The following is a 24384-nucleotide window of genomic DNA, read 5'->3' on the forward strand; positions in this document are numbered from 1 at the left end:
CCTTATATAAAATGGCACTGTAATCGATAAGATGCAAGCACATCTCTCTGTACTGTCAATCATCTTTCGATGACTCATAATGCTTATTTAGTGGGAATACTTTGTCCACAGATGCTATAGTGTATTGTTTGGGGAACACAAAACAAAACAATCGTTTGTACATGCTCAGTGCAGATGGCAATTTTGTTTTTCATTTCCTGAATGTTTTAATCTGCTGTTGGATGAATGCGCAAAGGCAAAGCCCTTGGGTGCAGGGGGCTGGCTGTGCCTGCAGCAGCTTGATTGACGGACCAGGCTTGATTGTACTCTGTAGAAGGGCTCAGCAAGGCACTGCTAAGCCCCAGCTTTCTCACTGGCACCCCGTTCTGTTTGTCTCCAGGTAGAAAACCCTGGAGCAGATACCCACTTCTTTGGGCAGGGAAGAGCAGGGACTTGTCTAGAGCCCTGCAGGGCTGGTGAAGCCAGAGCAGAACTGGCCTTAGGACCTGGTCTGCTGCCGCCTCACACCGTGTGTCACACTGGCATCTACCTAAGGCAATGTCCTTCGCAGACCATACCTGGGGGCCTGGGTCTGACAAGAGATCTTGGGACACATGAGCAGCGACAGCCAAGGGGTGGTTTGGGATCCGCATATTTATACTCCACTCACCCCGATCAACCTCTCCCTCAAGTATCCCACTTAAGATCTCCATTTTTCCTCCTAGCAGTGTGCTGTTCCAAAGGCGCTTTGAGGTAAGCGAGTGGCCTGTGGCCTGTAGGTAGAATCTGTGGTCTCATGGGAGTGAGTCCAACCTGGAAGGATTGAGGGGTGATATGCGCCCCAATCTCCAGGAGGTTCTCCTTTGGACATGTTTTGCCTAGGCGTCATCCTGCTCCTTCACAGAGGTCCAGTCTCTGGATTTTCTGATTTCTCCTGTGAGCTAGGGATGGTTATCTGTAGCTGCGGTGTCCCCCTGACTCCCTGCAGCAAGAGTATGTCATCGAGTGCGCCCAGCTGATGCTGGACACAAGCATTCAGTGGGACCAGTGCTAAGCAAGTTCACACCGAAGTCTTACGAGGATGCTGAGAGGCATGTGCTTTTAAATAGAAGTGTAGAGAGGTTGAATGGGTGCCCACGGTGCTCACGTTCCCATAGCTGCTAAGTCAGTGTTGGGCTGTACCCTGGTCAGAAAGGTGTTATCCTCATGGAGACTGAGTTGGTCCCACCACTCACTCAGTATTCATGCCCCATGTGTAGATCCCCTCCCCCCACCGTGTATAGATCTTATGTTGCCTCTTGTCTTGCTTTGTTCAATGGGACGTTCACACGCCTGGTGCAATCAGAGGCTTAAAAAGTGTTCCTTTGGAATCCTTGAAAGCACAATAAAAAGAGTTCTGATTATCCTGTTAGAAGAGAGGAAGGGAATAAAAAAAGGAGAGAGCCCTCAGCTACCCACTTAACTGAGATAGCAGATACGTGAGGACAGATGCCGTTCTGTGTGTCTCGACAGACACCACAGGAGTGGAAGAACCACCCAGCTAACCCAGCCTTGATGCCATTCTAGGACGCTGAGTTGTGGGTGATTTGCTTTGGGGCAGCAAGAAGCACCTGAAGCAGTTCCTTCTGGGGTTGTCAGTAAGGTTGGGGGTCGGATTAGAACTCAGGATGCTTTTTAGCTCCTTTCTTTGGAAAGAAGGAAGGCAAGTTTCTGTGAGCTTGGCACAGTTCTCTGCAATTCCTTCTTTTTTTTTTTTTTTACAGAGTGAGGTTGAATATTTATTCAAGAGGGTTATGAAGGGGGGAAGGGTGGGGGGGAGAGAGAGAGAGAGAAAGACAGGGAGAAGCAGAGAAGTGGGGAGAGAGGCAGATGAAAAAGAGCTGCAACTCCTTCTTGAGCAGAAACAAAGGACAAGAGGGCTTGGTGGATAAGGGGGAGAAAGAGGGAAAAGGAGAGAGAGGAAGAGGGAGAGAGACATACACAGAAACACACACACACACACACACACACACACAGAGAGAGAGAGAGAGAGTTTGGAGGCTCATCCATGTTTGTGTTCTCTTCAGCCCAATTCCTCTTCCAGTTTTTCTTTCCAATCAAGATGTCATGTCACCAGTTGCCAGGCTATAGAACGCTGTCATTTTACTTAAGATAAATTATAGGTGTGAATATGTTCAATTATCTTCCAAAAATATTGACTCAGTTTATAATCCCTGCAACAATATGAGGGAGAAAATGTGTTTATTCGCACCCTTATAGCAATCGTTTAAATATTTTCAATGAGGTGAGGAATGAAATAAAAAGTCTTCTTGTTTGTTTGTTTTGAGACGGGCTTCTCTGTGTAGCCCTAGCTATCCTGTAACTCTGTAGACCAGTCTAGCCTTGAACTCAGTTATCTGCCTTCTTCTGCTTCCTGAGTGCTGGGATTAGAGATGTACACTGCTACGACTTGGCTATGTCTTCTTGTTTAAATATGGAATTAAAATTCTTTATATTTTTAAAGTGTACAAAAGTGTGCACACACATGTGTGCACGTGTGTGCTTTTGTGTGTGTGCATGTGTGTGTGTGTGTGTGTATACCTATTTGGAGGCCAGAAGCATTGGGTCCCCTGGAGCTGTAATTACATGCAGTTGTGAGTCACCTGGCATGAATTTAGGGATCTGAACTTGGATCCTCTGCAATAGTAATATACACTCTTAAGCACCGAGTCATTTCTCCAGCCCCTAAATGTGGGGTTTTATGGTGACTCAACAAGGTGGATCTTCCCATGGGTTCATTGCACCTGAATTCCATTGTATGTCATGACTACACATAGATGCATGGCCTTGGAGTTGCAAACACCTGCTGAGAGCTCAGCATGGCTTCTAAGACATACACGTGAGTGAGCGAGAGAATGAATGAGCAATTAACCCTGCACAGCCACTTGTGCTCTGAGAGGTGATAGAGACCCCTCCTTATCTGATTTCGTGAATCAGAAGTAAGTATCTTGGGTGATAGCGTAGTTAGGGTTTCTATTGCTGTGATACAACCCCACAGCCAAAAGGAATTTGGGAAGAAAAGGGTTGATATTGGCTTATAACTCTTCAGTCACACTTCCTGACTAGAGAAAGTCAGGGCAGGAATAAAATAGGAGCCATGGAGGGTCTGCTTACTGGCTTGCTTCACATGGCTTGTTCAGCCTGCTTTCTTATATACCATGGACCAAGTTACCAGGGGCGGCATCACCTGTAATGAGCTGGGCTCTCCCATATTAAAAAAAACAACAAACAAAACAAAAATTCCCCACAGGCTTGCTTACAAGGCATTTTCTCTATTGTGGTTTCCTCTTCTAAGGTAACTTTAGCTTGTGTCAAGTTGACAGAACAAACAAAAACAAAAACCAACCGGGAGAATTAACACCAGGGTCAACTTGACACATAAGCACATCACTATGAAACCATAACCTTTTCTTTTCTGTTGTCCCCAAGATGTCATATTAATATTAACGTGACAATACAAAATATTCTAATTTTTAAAAGTTCTATAGTCTTTAAAAATTAAAACGCTTTAAAAGTTCAGTCTCTGTAAAGTATCCAAAGTCCCTTTCAAAGTTCAAAGCCTCTCTGTAGTATCCAATCTCTATAAGATTCCAAAGTCTCTTAAAAGTCTCTTAAAAGTCCTATAAAATAAAAATAAAAGTAAGTTAAATACTTTCTTATTCTAAGAAGGAGGAACCAGGACACAGAAACAATCAGACCAAAGGAAAACCAAAACCCAACAGTGTTGATGGAGCAGCAGAGGGCCGCTTCCCGCCACCCAGCTAGCTTTACCCAAAATAATTACACGGAAACTGTATTCATTTAAACACTGCCTGGCCCATTAGTTTCAGCCTCTTAATGGCTAATTCTCACATCTTGCTTAACCCATTTCTATTAATGTGTGTAGCACCACGAGGTGGTGTCTTACCAGGAGAGATCTTAACCTGCATCTGTTCTCCGAGAGGAGAGGCATGGCGACTGCCTGAGGCGTCTGCCTGACTCTGCTTTCTTTCTCCCACAATTCTGTTCTGTTTACTCCGTCTACCTAATTTTCTGTCCTATTAAAGGGCCAAGGCAGTTTCTTTATTAACCAATGAAAGTAACACATAGACAGATGACCCTCCTCCATCACAACAGTGTAAAAAGTCCAGTGCTTCCTGCCTAAGCCCCACTCACATCCTCTGGGCTCTCAAGGGTGCTTGCAGCTCCCCTGTCTTGCTTTGCAACCCAAAGCCCATGCAGCTTGTCTTGTAGACTCAGGCCAGGTCTACTCTTCCGCCTTTGTATCCTTGGCCATCATTCTATGGATTGGCACCTTTGAAATGCTGGGTCTCAACTGTAACGGGACAGAACCTTCAGCAACATTCTCTCTTGGGTTCTCTTTAGGGACTCTGACTCTGCACATGGTGTCAAGCTTCAGCTTCTCTCCATGACCCCTTCAGTTCCTGCGCTTCTACTGCAAACGAGGCCAATAGCCTCTTCTGAGACTTTAGCTCTGCCACACAGTTTCAAAACTCAGGTGCTCTCTGTGAATCCTTCATGCCTTCAAAACCAAAACCACATGGGCGACCCTTACACATCGCCAAATTTGGGTGCCAGCATGCAATGCTGCCTTGGCCTCCTCTGGGGCATATGTTCTGTGTGCCGATCCTGAGAAAACACTTCCCAGATTTCTCCTCAGTGATGCTGGTCTCTTCTTAGTCACCACTTACCTCTCAGCTCCAGCTGACCAGCACGAGCTGTTCCAGCAAAGCAAAAGTTTTTGCTTCGTGTGCACTGGTATTTTGCCTGCATGTATGTCTGTGGGAGGGTGCCAGATCCCCTGGAACTGCAGTTATAGACGGTTGTGAACTGCCATGTGGGTGCTGGGAACTGAGCCTGGGTTCTCTGGAAGAACAGCCAATGTTCTTAATGGCTGAGCCATCTCTCTAGCTCCCAAAAGTTTCACTTTAGTGGTCTGTTCTCTTGTTAATCACTGTTGATTTTTCGGTCTCAGGTGTCCAGAACCACAGATTCTTAATTCAAAATATCAAATGTCCCTAATAAAGTTTTTAAGAGACTCCAAGACTTCCCTCTGAAACTGCACAAGCCAGGCCTCTGTCATCTGCATTACTGCCAACATTCTTATCTGGTGCAGGAGAATTGTCTGTATTCTGTCAATCATGTTTTAAATAAACGCTGGTTGGCCAGGCAGGAAGTATAGGTGGGTCAACCAGACAAGTAGAGGAACCAGGAAGTAGAGGTGAGGCGATGAGAAAAGGAGAACTCTGGGAAGCAGGAAGCTCCCTTTCGGCAGTCCTGTCTCAACCAAGATGTGACCTACCCCACTAAAAAAGGTACTGAGCCATGTGGCTAACATAGGTAAGGATAATGGGTTAATATAAGCTACAAGAGCTAAGAAGAAGCCTGAGCTAATGAGCCAATCAGTTTATAATCTTATGGAGACCTCTGTGTGATTTTCTCTGGGACTAAATGGCTGGGTGACGGGGTGGGACAGAAACCCCAATGAGCCCAGCCCTCATGTTACATTTATCTTCCAAGATTCCACAGAAGAATCCACTGAGCTCTGAGCACTCAATGGCTTTTCTTGTCCAAAGTTCAAATGCTGCCACAATCCTCCCCTCAACACATGGTTAGGTCTGCCATGGCAATTCCCAATCCCTGCTACCAACTTCTGTCTTAGTGAGGGTTTCTGCTGCTTTGATAAAACACCATGACCCAAAACAATTTGGGGAGGGAAGTGTTTATTGCAGCGTACAACTCCATGACTGAGAGAAGTCAGGGCAGGAACTCAAGGTAGGAATCTGGATGCAGGAACTGAAGCAGAGGATGCAGAGGAATGCTGCTCACTGGCTTGCTCCTCAGGGCTTGCTAAGCCTGCTCTCTTCTAGCACCTGCCAAGAGGGGGTATCATCCACAATGCAATGTGGCCCTCCCACATCAATCATTAATTAAGAAAATTCCCTACTTGCTTACCCACCAATCTTAAGGGAATAAATATGGCTCCCTCTTCTAAGATGACTCTAGCTTGCGTTAAGCTGGTAAAATACTCAACCAGGACAGGTGTTATCACATATCACTGAATAAATGCATATTAAAACCGCAATGAGAGAGTGCCCGAGACCCATAGGTTGGCATCTGTCAATAAAACAGACTAAAATCAAATTTTAAGAAAAATCCCAGAATTTAAGTATTTGTCAGGGTGTGAGAAAGATGAACGCCTGTGCTCGTGGGAACGTGAGAGGGTGTAGTTGCTAGGAGAACAATAATGTATCTCAAAGCAAAACCAGAGTCATCATGGCGGTCTAGCAATTCCAGTTCTGGGTATATTTCCCAGAGAACTGGAAACATGGAGTGAGCAGATGTCTGTGTGTAGCAGCATGGTTCACAACGGCCCAGAGTACAAGAAACCCAGTGACCATTGACAGATGGAGGAGAAAGGAGGGCTGCCCAAGGAGGAGAGGACTGTTCTCTCAGAAATGGAGGGAACTCACACATCCATAGGGATGACCCAGAAGATGTTCTACAGGATGAAACAAGCCAGTCACCAAAGACCCACGCTGTAGATTCCACTTATGAGTTGTACCACAAGGACTCAAGTTCATAGAGATGGTTGGACCAAGTTCCCAGAGTCTGAGTAGGGGACATGCAGGATCGTTTAACAAAGATAAGAATGGGTTGTGGTAAGCCAGCCAGGCCTGTCCCCTGAAGCCTCTGCTGCACCAGCTACCGCCCTCCTCTGAACAGCGCTCTCACCATTATGGTTTTGCTCACCATGAGCCCTTACTAGAGCCAAGTGGATGTTGGATTAGACTCTTGAATCTCCAGAATGGTTAGCTCAATAAACCTCATTTCTTTATAATGTACCCAGCCTCCAATGTTACGTTATAACAACACAACACCAACGAAGGCAACTTCATTTTACATAGCAGGTGCTACTGTGTCAGTGAGAGGTCAGAGCACGACTCCCATCGGGGAAGAACACAACAAAGGCAGAAATGTGAATATCGGTCTGGCATAGAAATCACCCCACTCCCAGACCAAAGCTCAGATCACGTAAAATGTTCTACAGACGTTCATTGAATGAGTGAGCAAGGGAGGCAGTCAGACCCGTGGAGGGCCATGGAAGATGACAGCTGATGATGTACACGGGTACCTCACAGTGCCCAGTGCCTGAAGGAAAGGACAGAGGACTGCATCTAATGGCCGTCCTGAGCGGAAAATTCCAAGAATGAATCGCAGGACAGTGATGCCTCTCATCCTTTTCCCAGTCTCATTGTCATCAGAGTGGCTGGTTCAAAAATGGCCAGATGGATGCACACACACACACACACACACACACACACACACACACACAGATACACACACACACACACACACACACAGGCACCCACGCACACACATGCACACACACTGTGCTTCTTTGAGAGTCTTTTTAAAAGTCCTAAAGAAAGAGTTCTTTCCTTACGTTCTCTTTTGCGGTTGTTGGTTTGGCCTCTCAGTCCCCAGCCCATGCTGATTGGACACCCACAGTTGCCCAGCACTGTGTTGAGCCCCAGGGCATGTCCTCAGGGGCCAAGAGGATGTGCTTCCAACTAAGAAAGTGTGGAAACTTAGGTTGGGTGTGTGTGTGTGTTGATGAGTCTCCGGTTAAGCGGGAACATGTTGGCAAGTCCACCGCACTGCTGGTGGACCTGTTGGAGAGCATGTTAGAGAAGCTCCGGGGAGCTGGCTTCAGTTCAGAACTCTTCCAGGAACACAGAAAACAGCCGCGTTTTCCTAATTATAGCAGGGGAACACTGTGATTACAGAGAAGCTATGTGAAAACAGAACCGGCTGGCTTACATGCTCCATATCTCTGGCTTGGGTTTCTGTGACTTAGGTAGGGAGTTGGTGACACCAGAACATGGCCAAGGAGGCCTTGCCTGGAAGGTCTGTGTCCCCACTCTCTGCGAGACTGGGGTGACTGTAGGACAGCTCAGATCAACCCCAGCATGTTTGGGCCTCTTCAAGGAAGCTCTGACTCTCCAGAGGCTCCCATGATGCTGTGGGCTTTCCCGGCCGTAGGGGATGGACTGGCCTGCCCAAAGGCTGCCATGACACTCTCCCTTCTTGCAGCTCAGGGTTAAGGTCCTGGGGTTACAGCCTTGGTCATCTGGAATGTAACCTGAGCAGATAGTTTTTCTGAATTCTCTGTCTTGTGGTTGTTCATGCTCCTGTCAGTGGCACCTGCTTTGGTGAAAGGGCTGAACCCTGAACCCCATTTTCTACATAATGGGGTACTTATATGATTTAAGCCCCACAGAGGAAGGAAAGAAGGAAGCAAGGAGGGAGGGAAGGAAGACAAGGAGTAAGCATGAAGGAAAGGAGGGAGAGAGAGAAAGGGTAAGGGAAGAGGCCACGGAAGCCAGTAGTCAATGTAGGAAACCAACCAGTGCGCTAGATCCTCTCTGGACACCGGCATTGCTCACGCGGTCTCCCTTCGATTTTGCAAGGGCTTTAGAGACAGGGACCCAGTTCTTCCACGAGTCCTAGGGCCGCATGCGGTGTAGGTACGCAGCCATAGTCTCAGTGCTTTCTTGAACAAGCTGGTAAAACTCTGACACTAGCCATATCCCTCGAAACAGACAGGTCTCCTGCGGGTCAGCTGGGGCACTGAAACTGTGATATCACAGGTTTGAATCTAGCTGCATCTCATTTTGTTTTGTTTGGACAGGCTTTTGCTATGTAGACCAGGCTAGCCTTGAACTCAAACTTATCCTTCTGCCTCAGTTTCCCAAGTTATGAGCCCTACATGAGCCATGAGCCCTACAGTCAGCTTATCTATGTTTGGCTCCACAGACTGTACCCTACTGCAGATCTCGGGTACAAGTGGGCTCTCCAGTGAACACGCAGCCTCTGGCGGGGAGTGGTGTTTTGGCTCCCAGCCCCTCAGTATGGGGTTGAGTTGGGCACACTGACCCCTGACCCTTCTCTCTATTTTGCCAGTCACTGTGTGCTCTCAATGTATCATCTAGCTTTCACGCCTTCCCTCCACAGTTTGGAGTGGCTTTTGGTGTTTTGGATGCATCCTTGGAAGCTCAGAGAAGAAAGTGAGTTGCTCCCTTGGAGACAGCTGCTGAGGTCTGTAGGCTACAGCAAGCATAGATTCCAGCCAGAGCCCGTAGGCCCCTTGGGGCTTTGATTTCTGCTTACTCCTTCAGACCCGCTTGGTAGCCAAGGGTGGAGTGCAGATTGGGAGCCCTCCCTCTCCTGAGCGTAGACCTGTCAGCTTTTCTTAGGTTTTTTTCACCACAAGGCCAAGGTTTGGCTAGGTCCTAGGGCTCAACTCAGGACAAGCATGCCAGTCTGCACTGGGTGCTTTTAGAGTCCCCTCCTTTCAGGGCAATGAGTGCTGTGGCCACGAAGCACGAGGAGCGGCTGGGCTGTGGTCTGCTGGCCCCTGTGCCCTAGCTAGCCATGCCAGTCTTTGCTGTCCGCAGTTCTTATCACCTGCTGTTATGCTTGGCCCTAGAGTCCCTCTACAGAGCCCGGAGACTGTCTCTAGGATGGTCTATGCTTTCCAGTCTTGCCCGGCTGGAGCTGGGAGAGACCAGCCAAGGATGTGGCGGGAGGCAGGAGCCCACCTGGTGTTTGCTTGTATTGCTCACGGCTGTTTTATTTGCTCCCCATAGCAACCCAGGATGGTGTGTTTCCTTTACAGATTTTCTGGGTAAATCTGGGGCCCAAGGACTGAAGCTGCCTGCTGAGGTCATACGAGAGGGGTTAGGGGTGCAGGTCTGGGGCTTGCCCTCAGAGTGACCAGCTGAGTCTAGCTATTTTGCAGCGTAAACGCTGAACAGGTATTGGTTTAGGGCTTGCTTATAAAAACTTACCACCCTGACCTTCACCTCTTCCAGGTGGCTCCAGGGTGGGAGGGAGCAGGGAGGTGCAGGGCTATCCTGGGGCAGGGAAATCCAGGCTGTGGGTTCTCCCATCTTTACTCAGCCTCAGCCTGAGTGGCTGCAAAATACAGCCTTGCAATTAAAGGCAGGGTTCCTTAGGGACAGCAAGGCTGAACCTGCCTTTTTCAGCAAAAGTCTGGTGTGCAGTCAAGCCTCACTGAAGCCCCCCAGCTCTGCGAGGTCCCCGTCTTCTTTTTTCTTGTGGGTAAGGGGCAGTCAAACCAAATCCTAGCACCATTCCTGTTTAACTGCCCAGGGCTTCAGAAGGAGCAACACCAGCAAACGCTGGCTGTGTTTCAGAGGTTTCGCAAATGCTTTCTGTGCTCCGATTTGTGCTACCATGATTGTTCCCACCTGATAGCAGGTGGCAAAGACCAGTGGCCATGGCCATGCTCCGTTACATCCTGTCACAGGTTAGCTGATGTAGGGACTGCTGACTTCTTCCTCAAACAACCACTATGATGATGCAACCAGGAAACAGACACCTAGGCAGTGGGTCACAGATCAAGGTCTGGGTGGAGAGGTAGAGGCTTGTCTGCACAGAACTCACCAGTATGGAGGAAAACAGACCATCCTCTGTACTTGCTCCATGGATTGAAGGGACCTGGGCTGGAAGGAGACGTGAGGTCAAGACTGGGAGACACCGAGGACAGAAAATTTTGGTGTCCCTGACATAAAAGGAATGTCCCTATGTAGGCTAGTGAGTAGACAGGGTACTTGAGTGTGTTTGGGTCCTGGCACAGAGGGGTCTCTGTTGTCTCTATCAGTTACCTCAGTTACTTAGTACTGTCTGGGCACCTTCGCTTTCTTCCCCCCTCCTTTCCCCTCCAGCCTTCTCTCTGCCTCCCTGTGTCTATGTAAGTATATATGTATAAATGCTATGAGTCATCCCTTGGTACCCATGGAGGATAGGGTCCAGAATTCTCCTTGAATTCTCCAAATCCAAAGATGCTCAAGACCTTTATAGAAAGTGACTTGGTATTTACATTTAACCTACACACTCTCCTGTATACCTTCGATCATCTCTGGGCAACTACGGTAGCTGGTACAGTGTCAGAGCTGTGTGAATAGTTGCTAACTTGTATTGTTCAGGGAAAGAAGAGAAAATGTTTGCACATGTTTAGAACAGACATGGAATATTTTCAACATGCAGATGGTTGAATCAGCAGATGCGGAATTTACAGATAGAAAGGGACTGACTGTGTACCTACTACTACATCTATCTATATTCTATCTGTCTGTCTATCTATCTATCTATCTACCTACCTACCTACCTACCTATCATCTGTCTATCTACCTACCTATCATCTGTCTATCTGTCTATCTATCTACCTATCTATCATCTATCTTCTGTCTATCATCCATCTACCTACCTACCTACCTATCATCTGTCTATCTGCCTGCCTGCCTGCCTGCCTGCCTGCCTGCCTGTCTGTCTGTCTATCTATCTATCTATCTATCTATCTATCTATCTATCTATCTATCTATCTATCATCTATCTATCTTCTATCTACCTATTATCTATCTACCTATATATCTTCCTACCTATCTAGGAACATGTGCAGTTCATCAAGTTCTCTGGTAATAAATGTTCATGTCACAACTTCTCTGGCTATCAAAGTGTTATATGACCAGTTTAGCATCTTTTAAACATTTATGAAGGGAGGCTCACATGCTTTTCTTCCCAGAGGCATGTGCAGGGTCCTGTGCTGGGTCTGTGCTGCCTTGCTGGCATCTCACTTCATTCCCACAGCCCTGGATGTAGGTCCCACAATGACCCCAATCTTACAGGTAAGCAGACTGAGGCTCAGAGAGATGGAGAGGAGGCATGGCGTGCTAATACGTATTTTTCTACCATCACACTAAACTGTCCCTTTTCTTTACCTCCAGAGTCCTCTCCACAAACAGGGAGGGGATTCCCAAAGATGATGTGCTAGGAGAAACTGAACTAGACAGAAGTGGACATCAGGTGGTGGCTAAAGGGGAACCAGGCTTTGTTGGAGTCTAGGAGTCCCTGACTTAGGCCAGAGCTGTGCCTCTTGGTGTTTGTCCCTGAGCAACTCATGAAGTCCACAAAGGAATGAGATGGTGGCCTGGGAGGCCAGAGGCCCTGGAGTCAGGAGGTCATCACCCTGCCCTGCCCTGCCCTCAGTTTCTCACACCAACTAAGGGGTCACAGGGGCCGGGTGGGGGCTTTATGGCCCAGGGAATTTATGGCCAAGACAACAGTTTGTACTCGGAACTGCCTGGCCTGAGCCACCCATGGAGCCCTTTAACACACACCCCTCCAGCTCCCAAATGGGGTTTCCAGCTGGAGCTCTGGGGCCCAGCCTTTGGCCAGAGCCTGAGATGGCCCCTTTCCCATCTGTGCGTGAACCTCATGGGGCTGCTTTGCTCCTGGAGACCCCCCCACCCCACGAACTCCAGAAAAGAGGAATCACTGCGAAAGGACCCCTTGGTAGGGGACCCAACCCTGAGTAGAAACAAGGCTCCTTGCCGCATGAGCAAGAACTGGGGCTCCTCACTGCTCCCCTGCAGGAGTCTTTCCACGGCTCGAGGTCCCTCAGCTCACGGACTTCCTTCTGAGCCAAGCTTCTAACTTGGCTCTCTGGTCTTTCAGCTCCAGCTACCCAGGTGCCCGCATGTACTTACAGCTCCGCAGAGGTGGCATTGCCCAAAATGTCCCTCCTCTCCCACCCGTCGCTTTGTTCTTGCAGTGGGAACTCCCTGGCACCCATCTCCCAAGTCAGAAATGTGGAGTCCTGTTTGATGTCGCCCCATCTCTCAGATACCAGGTTGCTAATATTTTGAAAACACTCATGAACCCAGAGACCTCTGCCAGTGGGGTTGTCTCTCTTTGAAGCACATATCAGGGCATGTTGTCCCCCAGTTTGTCCGATGTCTCTTTGCGGTGCCAGGGTTGTCCTTCTCCAACTGGATGCTTGATTGAGCTGAATGGTAGCAAGACTCTAGGCAAACAAGTTGACTCTCCTACAGGGCTAATAGAACTCAAAGAAATTCTCAAGGAAATAAACCAGAGTTTTAAAGTACACAGATCTATATGTTCTGTGGAGCCGTATGAAAACTCCCAGAGTTTTGATAGGAGAGCAGGTGGGTTGCATGGAGAGAGTTGCTTTGCTGGGTGCACACGTGTGCATGGCTCAGGAGCTCTCTGTGCAAACAGGACACTAGGGTATGGGCATAGATTCATAGGTTTATTTTAAAGAATGGGGCTTACATGATTAGGAAGTTGACAAGTTCAAAATCTGCAGGCCAGACTAGCAGGCTGTGCCCAGGGAAGAATAACAGGACTCTGGAGGCAGAATTCCTTTGTTCTGGAATAAAGGAACAAAAAATTCCTTTATTCACTGGGGACCGTGGATATTGCCTCCTCCCAGACTCTCTTCTAATGCTTTTTACTGATTGGATGAGGCTCACACACATGATGGATTAGTTTTACTTCAAATTTATTTTTCTTTTTTTAAAATTTAATTTTTTTAAAAAATTTTGAGGTAGGGTTTCTCCATGTAACAGTTCCAGCTGCCTTGCATCTTGCTTTGTAGACCAGGCTGGCCTCAAACTTACAGAGATCTGCCTGCCTCCGCCTCCCAAGAACTGGAATTAAAGATACTGGCAACACATTCTCTCAGAATCTGCAAGGCTGAGAAGGTCCTGCTTCTTCCCTTCCTTCCTTCCTTCCTTCCTTCCTTCCTTCCTTCCTTCCTTCCTTCCTTCCTTTCTTTCTTTCTTTCTTTCTTGTTTTTGAAACAGGGTTTCTCTGTGTATATCCGGCTGTCCTAGAACTCATTCCATAGACCAGGCTGACCTTGATCTCACAGAGATCCACCTGCCTCTACCTCCCTGAGTACTGGGATTAAAGACAGATAATACCATCACCCTGCTCAAATATATTTTTCTAAGTGCTATTGTTATCAAAATAAGACAAAAAGAAAAAAGAAAAAAAAGAAAGGAAAGAAGGAAGGAAGAAAGGAAGAAAGAAAGGAAGAAAAAAGTCTTCATTGCAAATCTGGACTGGTGTTGGACCAAATATCTTAGTTCTGTGTCCTTGCCAAATTAACCCACGAAGTTAACCATTCCACTCTATGTGTCTTTTTGTGTGTAGGGAATGTGATTCCTGAATGGATGTGTGGAGGACTGGTCCTATGGGTGTGATGGGGAGTGTGTTGACACGGGGATGGGTTGATGGATGGATGGATGGATTGATGGATGAATGGAAGAACTGGTTGATTGAGTAGGTAGGTAGATAAGTTGATTGTAGATATGTGTACGAGTAGGTGATTGGTTGGTCAGTAAAAGTGAGAGTAGGTGGACCCCTGACTAAGAGGTGGGATGGACAGTAAGTTCCCTGTTGTCATGAGACCTGCAGTTGGATGAAAGGTTGATGACTGCCTATTTCCATGGTTGGTGGGTGGCTGGGGGAACATTTATCTGAGTGGAGCAATGGACAGTTGGATACATAGGTGCATAATATGTAGACAGAAGCGATGGAAGGCAAGTGAATGAGCAGCTGGGTGGGGGATTGGAAGCATTGGGCATCTGTAGGTCTTTTTTAGAAAATGCTAAGCTGGGGCATCAAGTCAGCAAAGATTTCTTTGTGAGAAGACCTGGCAGATGAAAAGGAGCATAGCATGCACCATGTGTGTGGTTCACACCACTTCCTCAGTTTCTCTCACTGTGTCCTTATCTCCCCCCACCCATCTGCTGGGGTGCTGTGTGGCCTCAGTCAGTTAGCTGTGCAGGCAAGGGTTTGCCCTGGTTCCACTAAGTTCCCAGGTGTCTGTTGTCTGTGTTTTTCTGCCTTTCTTCTCCTCCTTCCTTGTATTTGAGGGGTAGAGTTTGCAATGTAAAGGTCTCCTTGTACACCATCCAAGTTTGGGGTGTGTGTGTGTGTTGTACATGTTCACATGTGTTTATCCTGTATGTGTCTATGTGTGCAATCACTTATGGTTGTCAGAGGTCAATATTGGATGTTTCCCTCAACTCCACCATATTTTATTGATTGATTATATGTATTTGCTTGTGTGAGCATGGGTGTGCGTGTGCCAGGGCACATAAGTTGAGGACAGGGGACAGCTTCAGGAGTCAGTTCTGTCTTTATACTATGGATTCCTGGAATCAGACTTAAGTCATCGGGCTTATACAACAAATAATTTTATCTGTGGAATCATCTCATGGGCCCCACTTTTTTCTTTATTATTACTTTTTATGTGCATTCACTGGTGTTTTGCCTGCATGTGTGTCTGTGTGAGGGTGACAGATCCCATGACACTGGAGTTACAAACAGTTGTAAGCTATCATATGGGTCTTGGGAACTGAACCCTGGGTCCTCTGGAATAACAGCCAATGCTCTTAACTACTGAGCCATCTCTCCAGCCCTCCCCCCCTTTTTTCTAAGACAGGATCTCTTGCTGAACTTCGAGCTTGCCAGTTTGGTTAGACTGACTAGCCAGCACGTCCCAGGGACCCTCCTGTCTCTGCCGCTCCTGCTCTGAGATTTTTGTGGGAGCTGGGGATCAGAACCTGGGTCTTCATGATGTGTGGTGACCACTTTACTGACTGAGCCATCTCCACCCCCCCCCCCCCCAAGCTCCTTTTTAATATGACATCCCTGGCATTGCTGATACCCCCTTTCCAATACCAGCCTCATACTTCAGCAAAGAGTCTCCTTCAATTTCTCTCATCCCAAAAGGGACACCCCTGGCTGAATTTCTGGCTCCAGCTGGGATAATTTCTTAGTCCTCAAGGGACCAAAGACAACATCTGGCCTGGCTACCGATTCTCCTTGAATCTTCTCATGACATTCAAACATAATGAAAAACACATTTGGTCTCTTTGGCTGTAGCAACACTTTCTCCCTGAGAGATGTGAATATGAGAGGCCTACGAGGCCACACACACACACACACACACACACACACACACACACACACACACACACACACACGCACACACTCTCACACACACACACTCACACACACTCACGCACACACACGCACACACACACTCACACACACACTCTCACACACACATGCACACACATGCACACACACACACACTCACACTCATGCATGCACACATGCACACACTCATGTACACACACTCACACACACGCACACACACACTCACACTCACATACATGTGGACAATACAGTTTCTTCAGGGGTTGCTGGTGGAAAGAAGTCCATAGTACAGCTTACGAGTTTGATGAAGCTGAATTCAAATCTTTGTTCTGTCCTTTTGGGGCCAAGTGATTCTGGAGACGTCTCCAGCTTCTCTGAGACTCATTGCCCTTGTCTGTGAAATGGAAAATAATATTGTCTACCTCACAGGCCTTTGTGAGAAAGAACTTAAGGTTTCTGGCATACAGTAGGCCCTACATAGAGACCAGTTCCTAGCCTCAATGGAAAACTATCTATCTGGGAAAAAAAGACTTGAAGTGTGTTAGTCAGGGTTACACACCTTGAATTTGAAGACCCCCCAGTGGGAGGAGCTTCCAGGAGAGGCAGGTGCGAGCACTGATTGGTCGATTCATTCATCCACTAACATCTTACTTTTATTATCATTTTTTTTTTTCTCGAGACAGGGTTTCTCTGTGTAACAGTCCTAGCTGTTCTGGAACTCACTTTGTAGACCAGGCTGGCCTCGAACTTTCAGAGGTCCATCTGCTTTTGCCTCCTGAGAGCTGCGATTAAAGGTGCGCCCTACCATGCCTGGTTTATTACTATTTTTTTTTAAAGTCAGTAAGCTTACTGAGGTATGAGTGGCAAACCTTCAGCTGCTTCCCTTTAAAACACACAGTGTGGTGAGTTTTGGCAGATGACTGAACTGTGAAACTGCAGCTACAGTTAAGGTTCAGGAATAAGCCGGGTGGTGGTGGCGCATGCCTTTAATCCCAGCACTCGGGAGACAGAGGGAGGCGGATCTCTGTGAGTTCGAGGCCAACCTGGTCAACAGAGCTAGTTCCAGGACAGGCTTCAAAGCTACTGAGAAACAAACAAACAGACAAACAAACAAAAAAAAAAAACAAAACAAAATCAAAGAAAAGAAAAAGATTTAGGAGCATTTCTATCCCTCCAGAGATTCCCAGTGCCCTTGTGTGGCCTGCCCTAAGCTCAGTCCCAGCTGCTGTGTGTTAGTTATGACTTATGAGATTTTATGGAAAAGACTCACGTACACTGTGTGTCTGGCCTCTTCGCTCAGCTTATCATTTGGAGAGTCATCCCTGCCATTGCGCAGGCCAGTAACTCATCCATTCCTTTACACACCGCTGCGGTACCTTTCATCTCTCGCTGCCTTTGAGTGACAGCGGCGTGTGCCACCATCGACTCCCCCCCACCCCACGTGTAGGTTTAGTTTATGCACTTACCATCTTCATGTTTACCTGCTGCAGCTGATGCCTGAAACTGAGTAGGACCAAGTTCTATTCATGCTACATTGTTCCTACCTATAATAAATTTTAACTTATATAAAGAGGTAAACGCCAGCCACTAATACTAATAGATCAGTTAGAGCAATGGATTATAGTCAAATTACTACCGTTACTATTCTTGTGCTTTGCAGCCATCACTAACTAAAAGAAGCGCTATTCGGCCGCAAATGCTGAGCTACTCAGCTGACCTAATTACTAAGGGAGCTCTTAGGTGAGTTGTGAGTGGCCAGCACACGCTGTGTGGATACCCTGGACGGAGGAATGAGTCACGCCCATGACAGCGTGATGTGGGATGGCACGTGACTTCATCAGGCCGCTCAGAATAGCATGCAGTTAAAAACTTATGAACTGCTTATTTCTGGAGTTTTCCATTTTTGGACGTCTCTTGACTGTAGAGAATGGTGCTCATTAGTTTTCTGTCACCTTGACACAACCTGAGTCATCTATTAAGAGAGACTCATGAATGAGAAGACTGTCTCCGTCAGGTTGACCTCTGGGCGAGTCTGTGGCACACTGTCTTCATGAATGGTTGGCGTGGGAGTGCGAGGCAGTGTGGAGCATTACTCCTTGATCTCTGTTTCATTTCCTTCCTCCAAATTCCTGTCTTGAGTTCCTGCCCTGATTACCATTCACAATGGGCTGCAAACTGTAAGATGAAGCAAACCTTTTCCTCCACAGGTTGCTTTTGGTCATGGTCTGCATCACAGAAACAGACTAAGGCAGTAAATAAAAACATGCATCTTAGCCATGGATGGAGGGGGACCATCGAGTTGACTGTGTACCCAGGAAGTACCAGACACTGCCTGGCACTAGATCAGATGTGTACCTAGGCAGTACCAGACACTGTATGGTACCAGATCAGATGCGTACCCAGGCAGTACCAGACACTGTATGGCACTAGATCAGATGTGTACCCAGGCAGTACCAGACACTGCCTGGCACTAGGTAGGCGGTGCAGGGGAAGTGTGTGCGGTAGGCTTTCACTGTACTGACAGATATCTGACACAGTATAAAGGAAGGATTCTTTTTGGTTCATGGCATCATTGATTCTGTTGCTCCTGGGCTATACGCATGGTGATACAAACACCATGGTGGCCACATGTGGTGGAGCAACGTGGCTCAGTCCATCATGGACCAGAGACACAAGGTTTTGCCCATGACATCAGGATTTCTCCTTTCCCCCTTTATTCCATCCGGGCTATTGGATGGAGCTACTCACATTCAGGGCACGCCTTTCTTCTCCTGTTGGTCTTTGGAAACGCTCTTGCGGACATACCCAGAAGTATGCTTTACTAGTCTCCTAGACTCCTGTCAGTCAAATAAAACTGACGATTACGATTAACCACAGATTTTAAAACACAAAACAAAGAAAACCAGCCTACAAATCACAACCCTGGAGAACCTAGACAACAATGAGGACTCTAAGAGAGACATACATATAATCTACACGGGAAGTAGAAAAAGACAAGATCTCCTGAGTAAATTGGGAGCATGGGGGTCTTGGGAGAGGGTTGAAGGGGAGGGGAGAGGCAGGGAGGAGAGCAGAGAAAAATGTAGAGCTCAATAAAAATAAATAAAAAAGATTAACCACAGAAATATCGTTATTAAATGCGTTGGAGCTGGGTGTGTGGTGCATGCCTTTAACCCAAGCACTTGGGAGGCAGAAGCAGGTGGCTCTCCGTGGGTTCCAAACCAGCCTGGTCATGTAACAGATGAGATGAGGCAGATTTGAGGGATAGAGCTTTTGGATGTGTGGAATACTGTCTGTAGAGAGGAGTGTGTCTGAGCCCATCCTGTGGAGGCTGGAAGGGAGAGGACCAGGGGGAGATTCTAACTAGTGTAGATGGCTATTCCCTCCCAGACTGCAGAAAGGGTCAGCCGGTGCGGGGCACAGGGTGACTTGAACGCTCTCATCCCCCTGCCCCTCCCCCGACTTCAGCAGGTCTCACTTTCCTTCCATTCCTTTTGGGGCTATTTGGGAGGGTGGGTGTGGAGTTGGGAAGATGAACATGTGACTTTGATTCCACAACTTTCCCAACGGAAGGCTAAGGTGTACCATCTTCACTACAGAATTCTCCAGTCTTAGCTCTGGGTGTTTCATGTCCTGGGAAAGTCCCCAGGTGAAGGCAAACCCGGTTGGTGGGTCAGCCTTGAAGAAGCAGTTGTGCTTGAGAAAAGCCACACAGCCTTGACTCTTCCAGCTCTGAGAGAGACAGTGTGGCTGAAGAGGCACAGGGCAGGGCACAGGGTGAAGCCAGGGCAGGACACGTGGCTTCACCTGCAAAATGGGGATGTGGTCATAGTACTGCCTGGCCCCTGGGAAGACTCCATGTACATCTGGCATTCAAAGCAGCTGGGTCCCTAGGTGTGAGCAAATGTTAGTGCTTGGCTATCAACTGCAATCAGAGAAGAAGTATCCACTGATTGACGGAAGCTGTGCATGAGAGAATGACTCGTAAGCCTGTGTCCAAACTGCTGAGGAAACTTCCCATGCCTTGGAAGAGGGAAAGCAGGGAATGATGCCACTTTAGGGGACTGAGAAGCAACTTAGCAGAAGAGATAATGCTTGGGTGTCAGAGGCTGACGAGGCGTGGCCCCAGGCACTGAGGGAGGGACCGCTAGCAGAGGGAATGACCTGTGCCAAGGTGGAGTTTTCAGTGAAGCCTATCTGCTTTCACACACAGCTATAGTCACCAAAGAAAGCAGGACTCTCAGGGGTAGGCGTCCTTGTCCTTGTGACTCTCAACACACACCGCCACTCAACCAATTCTGTATTCACGTTCTAAGATCAGCGCCTGAACTATCTAGTGCTCGTCTGCTTCGCACAGAGTCCTGCATTCCACACACGCCTTCTCCTTCACCCACTACTATTCCCATTTTAAAGCTGAGAAAATCAAGGCATGAAATAAAGACTTGTTGGCATGCAGGCCAAGAAAGCATGGGGAAAGAGCTGGCATTCAAAACCAGAACCCCGACCCAGATTCGGCAGCTAACCACTGCCTCGCATACTTCTTTAGTCTTGGCAGATGGTACCTCTGGCTACAGTTCTAAGTGCAGAAGGGAGGCTGGTCGAACTCGAGGATTGCTGTTTCTGCCATGGTGGGGCGGCAGCTGCCTTCAACTAGACTCAGTCCATAAGTCAAGGGTCTCACTGCTGCAGGAGAAGCCTCCTACTGTGGGGGCTGGGTGTGGCGGATGCAGAACTATCCTGGCTCCACGCTTCCTGGCCTGGGTTCTAACAGCTTTCCTTCCCTCCTCTCTGAAGTGGCACTTAAGGCACTGTCGGGAGAATTCAGGGGGTGATGTGCAGTGTTGGGCACAGGGCAAGCACCCAGTTCCTGGGAGCCAATGCTATGACAACTGTCACATTATCAATACAGCATTCTGTGCAACTGCCAGTTAGCAGGAACAACGTAACCTCTAGACTCCTGGAGCAGCTTGGTTAGACTGACAGTTAGGAAGAGGGGCCAGGCATGGGGAGTCATGGATATTTACATTATCTGTAAGTCTCCAGGACGGGGGCGGGGGGAAGAGCCTGGAGATCAGTAGGTAAAGACCAACCTTTGAGAGCTCACCGTGGACCTGAAACAAGATGACCAGGTGCCCCTCAAACTAGGCAGACTGGGATCATGGTCACCCTGCTTCTAAGGGAGACAGAAGACATAGCCAGGGGAGGAAGAGATAGGAGCATTGGGGGCTGGGCTGTGGAGTCTAAGCAGTCTGTCTATGTTATGGAATGGTGCCTAGGGGACTGCCACCCTCGGAGATGGGAGGCCTTACTCTGGGTCTTTCTGCTGGATACTTGGCCCTAACTGAAGTCAGCTGAGGCCTGCAAGGGTGATCATCAGGCACAAGGAGGTGTGGTAGGTAGGTGGTTGTTACAAGGAGGCGGTGGAGGGGCCTTTTGCCACCTCCTGGGTGAGAACCTGAGTCCACGGAGTGATCCCCTTGGCCATTCCCAGCTGTGTCTTGGAGGGCATCACCTTCCCTCCACCCCATGACCCCTGGGTCAGAGGCCTTCTCCTGGGGGGCTGAGAGTTTGTGTCTGGCTTCTGCCAGCTGGTAGGAGGAGAGGAGGCCCCTGCAATGGGCCTTTTCACACCCCAAGAAAGAACAAAGCCATCCACAAACCCAGAGGTGGGAGGTGGGGGGCTTGGCAAACTGGCTGGGAGGGAGGAGTGTCCCCTTCCTGCTGAGATGGTGTGGGAAGGCTGGGGTCAGCCCCATCCCTCAGTCTTAGCAGGAATCTCTTCCAGAGGACCGTTGTTTTGGGGGATGGGCAGAGAAGCACCTAGAAGGCTAGGAAGCTGTGGGATGCTTTGCCACTCAGGGTGGAGAGCGAACTTTGAGCAGTGAGTCAGGAGACCTCAATCAGTCATTGAGGCTCCTGAGTGCCTGGGGTCCTTTCTCAAGGCCTCAGTTTCCCCAGATGTCCAGTTCTAGTGTCTGTGGCCTGGGATGCTCTTTCTGGCTGGAGAGGCTGTTTAGGCTTTCCTAATACGGGCGGAAGAGCCAGGCTGAGGCTGGGCACCAGGAGCAGCTCGAGTTCCATTCCTGAATATCAATGAGCAGGCCTAGGAATGTCTGCCACACAGCTGGCTGCCTGTCTGCGGGGCGGGCGAGAAGGGAAGGCATGGGAGGAAATGGCCCAGCAGCTCTCTCAGACTCACCTGCCCAGCCACAGCAGGCAGAGCTTACAGGTAGGTCTGGCAGCCTCTGCCCCTAAAACAGGTAGATGGGAATTTTTACAGGCATTTGGCATTAGGTGGGGAGCCAGGGAGACATGTGCATGCACGTGCACGTGTGTGTGTGTGCATGTGCATGCACGTGTGTGTGTGCGTGCGTGTGTGCATGTGTGCGCGCGTGTGTGTGCAGCCCCCTGGAAGCCACAGTTCTCTCTACCTGCATATGTGTTTGTATCCAACCCAACTCCAGCCCAGTTGTTTGCCCTGAGTGACTTAGACACTTTCGTACCTGAGAAGAGGTAGAGCTCATTCCATCCCAGGCCCCAGCCCAAGGTCTATAAAAGGGTTTGGGGAGGCTGTTAATGTAGATTGCCTAAGGACTGATGAGCTGAGAGAGCATCTACTCTGCAGGAAACAGGCAGTGCCCATACCATCTAGGGCACTGGGATTCTGTCTGTGAACAGACAAGAGAGGTTTGAACCACAAGAGAGGACAGAATAGCAGACATGAGACCATTCTCCTTGACCGTGGTCAGCCCACAGGAGACATCTGGAAAGGTTCCAGTATCAGGGTGCTGGCCAGCGCTGTCACTGTGATGTCTCCAGGAGACACAGAGCTGGAATCCATGGTGGCCACGGATAAGGTGGCTAGAAGAAGAGGTTGAGCATCTGCGGTTGTCATTTCTGACTCCCGGTCCCTTCATGGGTGACAAGGACGGGGAAACAGACCTGCATGGACTATCTTCACTATCAGTCCATGGAGAAGGTCGTGCACCTAGAAGCTGGAAACTGGATATATACAGGGGTCAAACTTGAGACCTTGGCCATTGCTGCTTGGGGTTATCAAAATTCATATTCTAGCCCTGGATCCATCTATTCATTTATCCATCCATCCTCTACCCATCCACCGTCTACTCATTCATTCCCCACCCTCCCGCCCACCCCTCCATCCATCCATTCATTCTCCACCTACCCGCTTCACCCCTCCACCCATCCATTCTTCACTTAGCCCCGCCCTGACCTCCATCGATCCATTCATTCTCCACCCACCTACCCATTGACTCCATCTATCCATTGACTAGCTGTGTATCACACAGTCTTGGCCTTCCCAGTGTTTAGAACTGCGGGCCACATCAACCTCTACTCTTTATTAATTTCCCAGCCTATTACGCTCAGTTATAGCAACAGAAGACAGACGATGGCAAACAGTGTCCCTGATGAGAATGGAGGACCCATTTAGACAACTCCTCTTCTTTCCGTGTGCCAGGGAAGCTGCTTCCCCTTTGTCAGGCTCAGTGTTCTCACCTGTATGATGGGGTTTAATGACCACCCTCTCATTTTAAGACTACCTTTCAAAAAGTCCCGTGAGACGATGAATACGAACACCTACCCCGGCACAAAGGGCTCCACTCACTCGGGAGCTGTCACTACTCTCCGTCATAGGACTGTCACTTCAAGCGATCCCAACACCAGACACAGGGAGGAAAAGCGGGCAGTTTGGCTATCCAGAGCCTGTCACATCCCAGCTTTGCTGCAACGGGCAACCCTTTTTTTGGCGTCTGAGTGCCTGCATTTGCAAATTAGTGAATGTAATCTCTGCCTTGCAGGGTTGGGGTGAGCATGAGAATATGGGAGACAGGGACGGTTTTGACATGTTGGGTTGGTAGGGCCTATTAACATTAGCGGTCTTCCTTCTTCTCTCTGAGGGGTGGGCCGGGAGCATGCTGACCCCCAAGAGCTGCTCACAAGCAACTGTGGGGCATCCTCAGGAGCATGGTTGGCATTGTCTGTGGTTGTCTGCAAAGTCTGTGGGTGCTTGGATGGATCATGTCTTGTCTCTCATGAAGTCTCTAGATGGGAGAAAGTCTACACAGAGAACTGTGTTAGCACTCTGTGGAATAGTCCAGGGAGCAGTCATAGCTGATCAGGGGCTGCTGGAGATGGGGAAAGCTGTCCTAAAGAAGGTGGCTTTGGAGTTGTTCAAATGTTGCATGCCTTAGGAGAGTGCATAAAGCAACTACAATGGCCCTGGGCTTGCTAAGACCTTGGAGGCCTCTCAGGAGGCCATGCTCTCAAGGGGTTTCATGTGTGATGGGAATCTTGTAAAGTCAGATGGGGGTCAGGCCAGAAAGGCAGGCTATGGTGATGAATCTATTTCCCGCTAGTAGAAATGGGGACTCGAGAAGTTCACACCACCTGCTGAGCGTCAAGCTGGCCAGAACTAGAGCTCAGGTGGGTCTCTGGGGTCAAGTCCTGTCGCAAGGCAAGGGGCAGAGCACTCCGATGCTCTGAGGCGCCCCCACCCTCGTG

This window comes from Arvicola amphibius, chromosome 4 (assembly GCF_903992535.2).
Source record: "Arvicola amphibius chromosome 4, mArvAmp1.2, whole genome shotgun sequence".
Taxonomy (NCBI): domain Eukaryota; kingdom Metazoa; phylum Chordata; class Mammalia; order Rodentia; family Cricetidae; genus Arvicola; species Arvicola amphibius.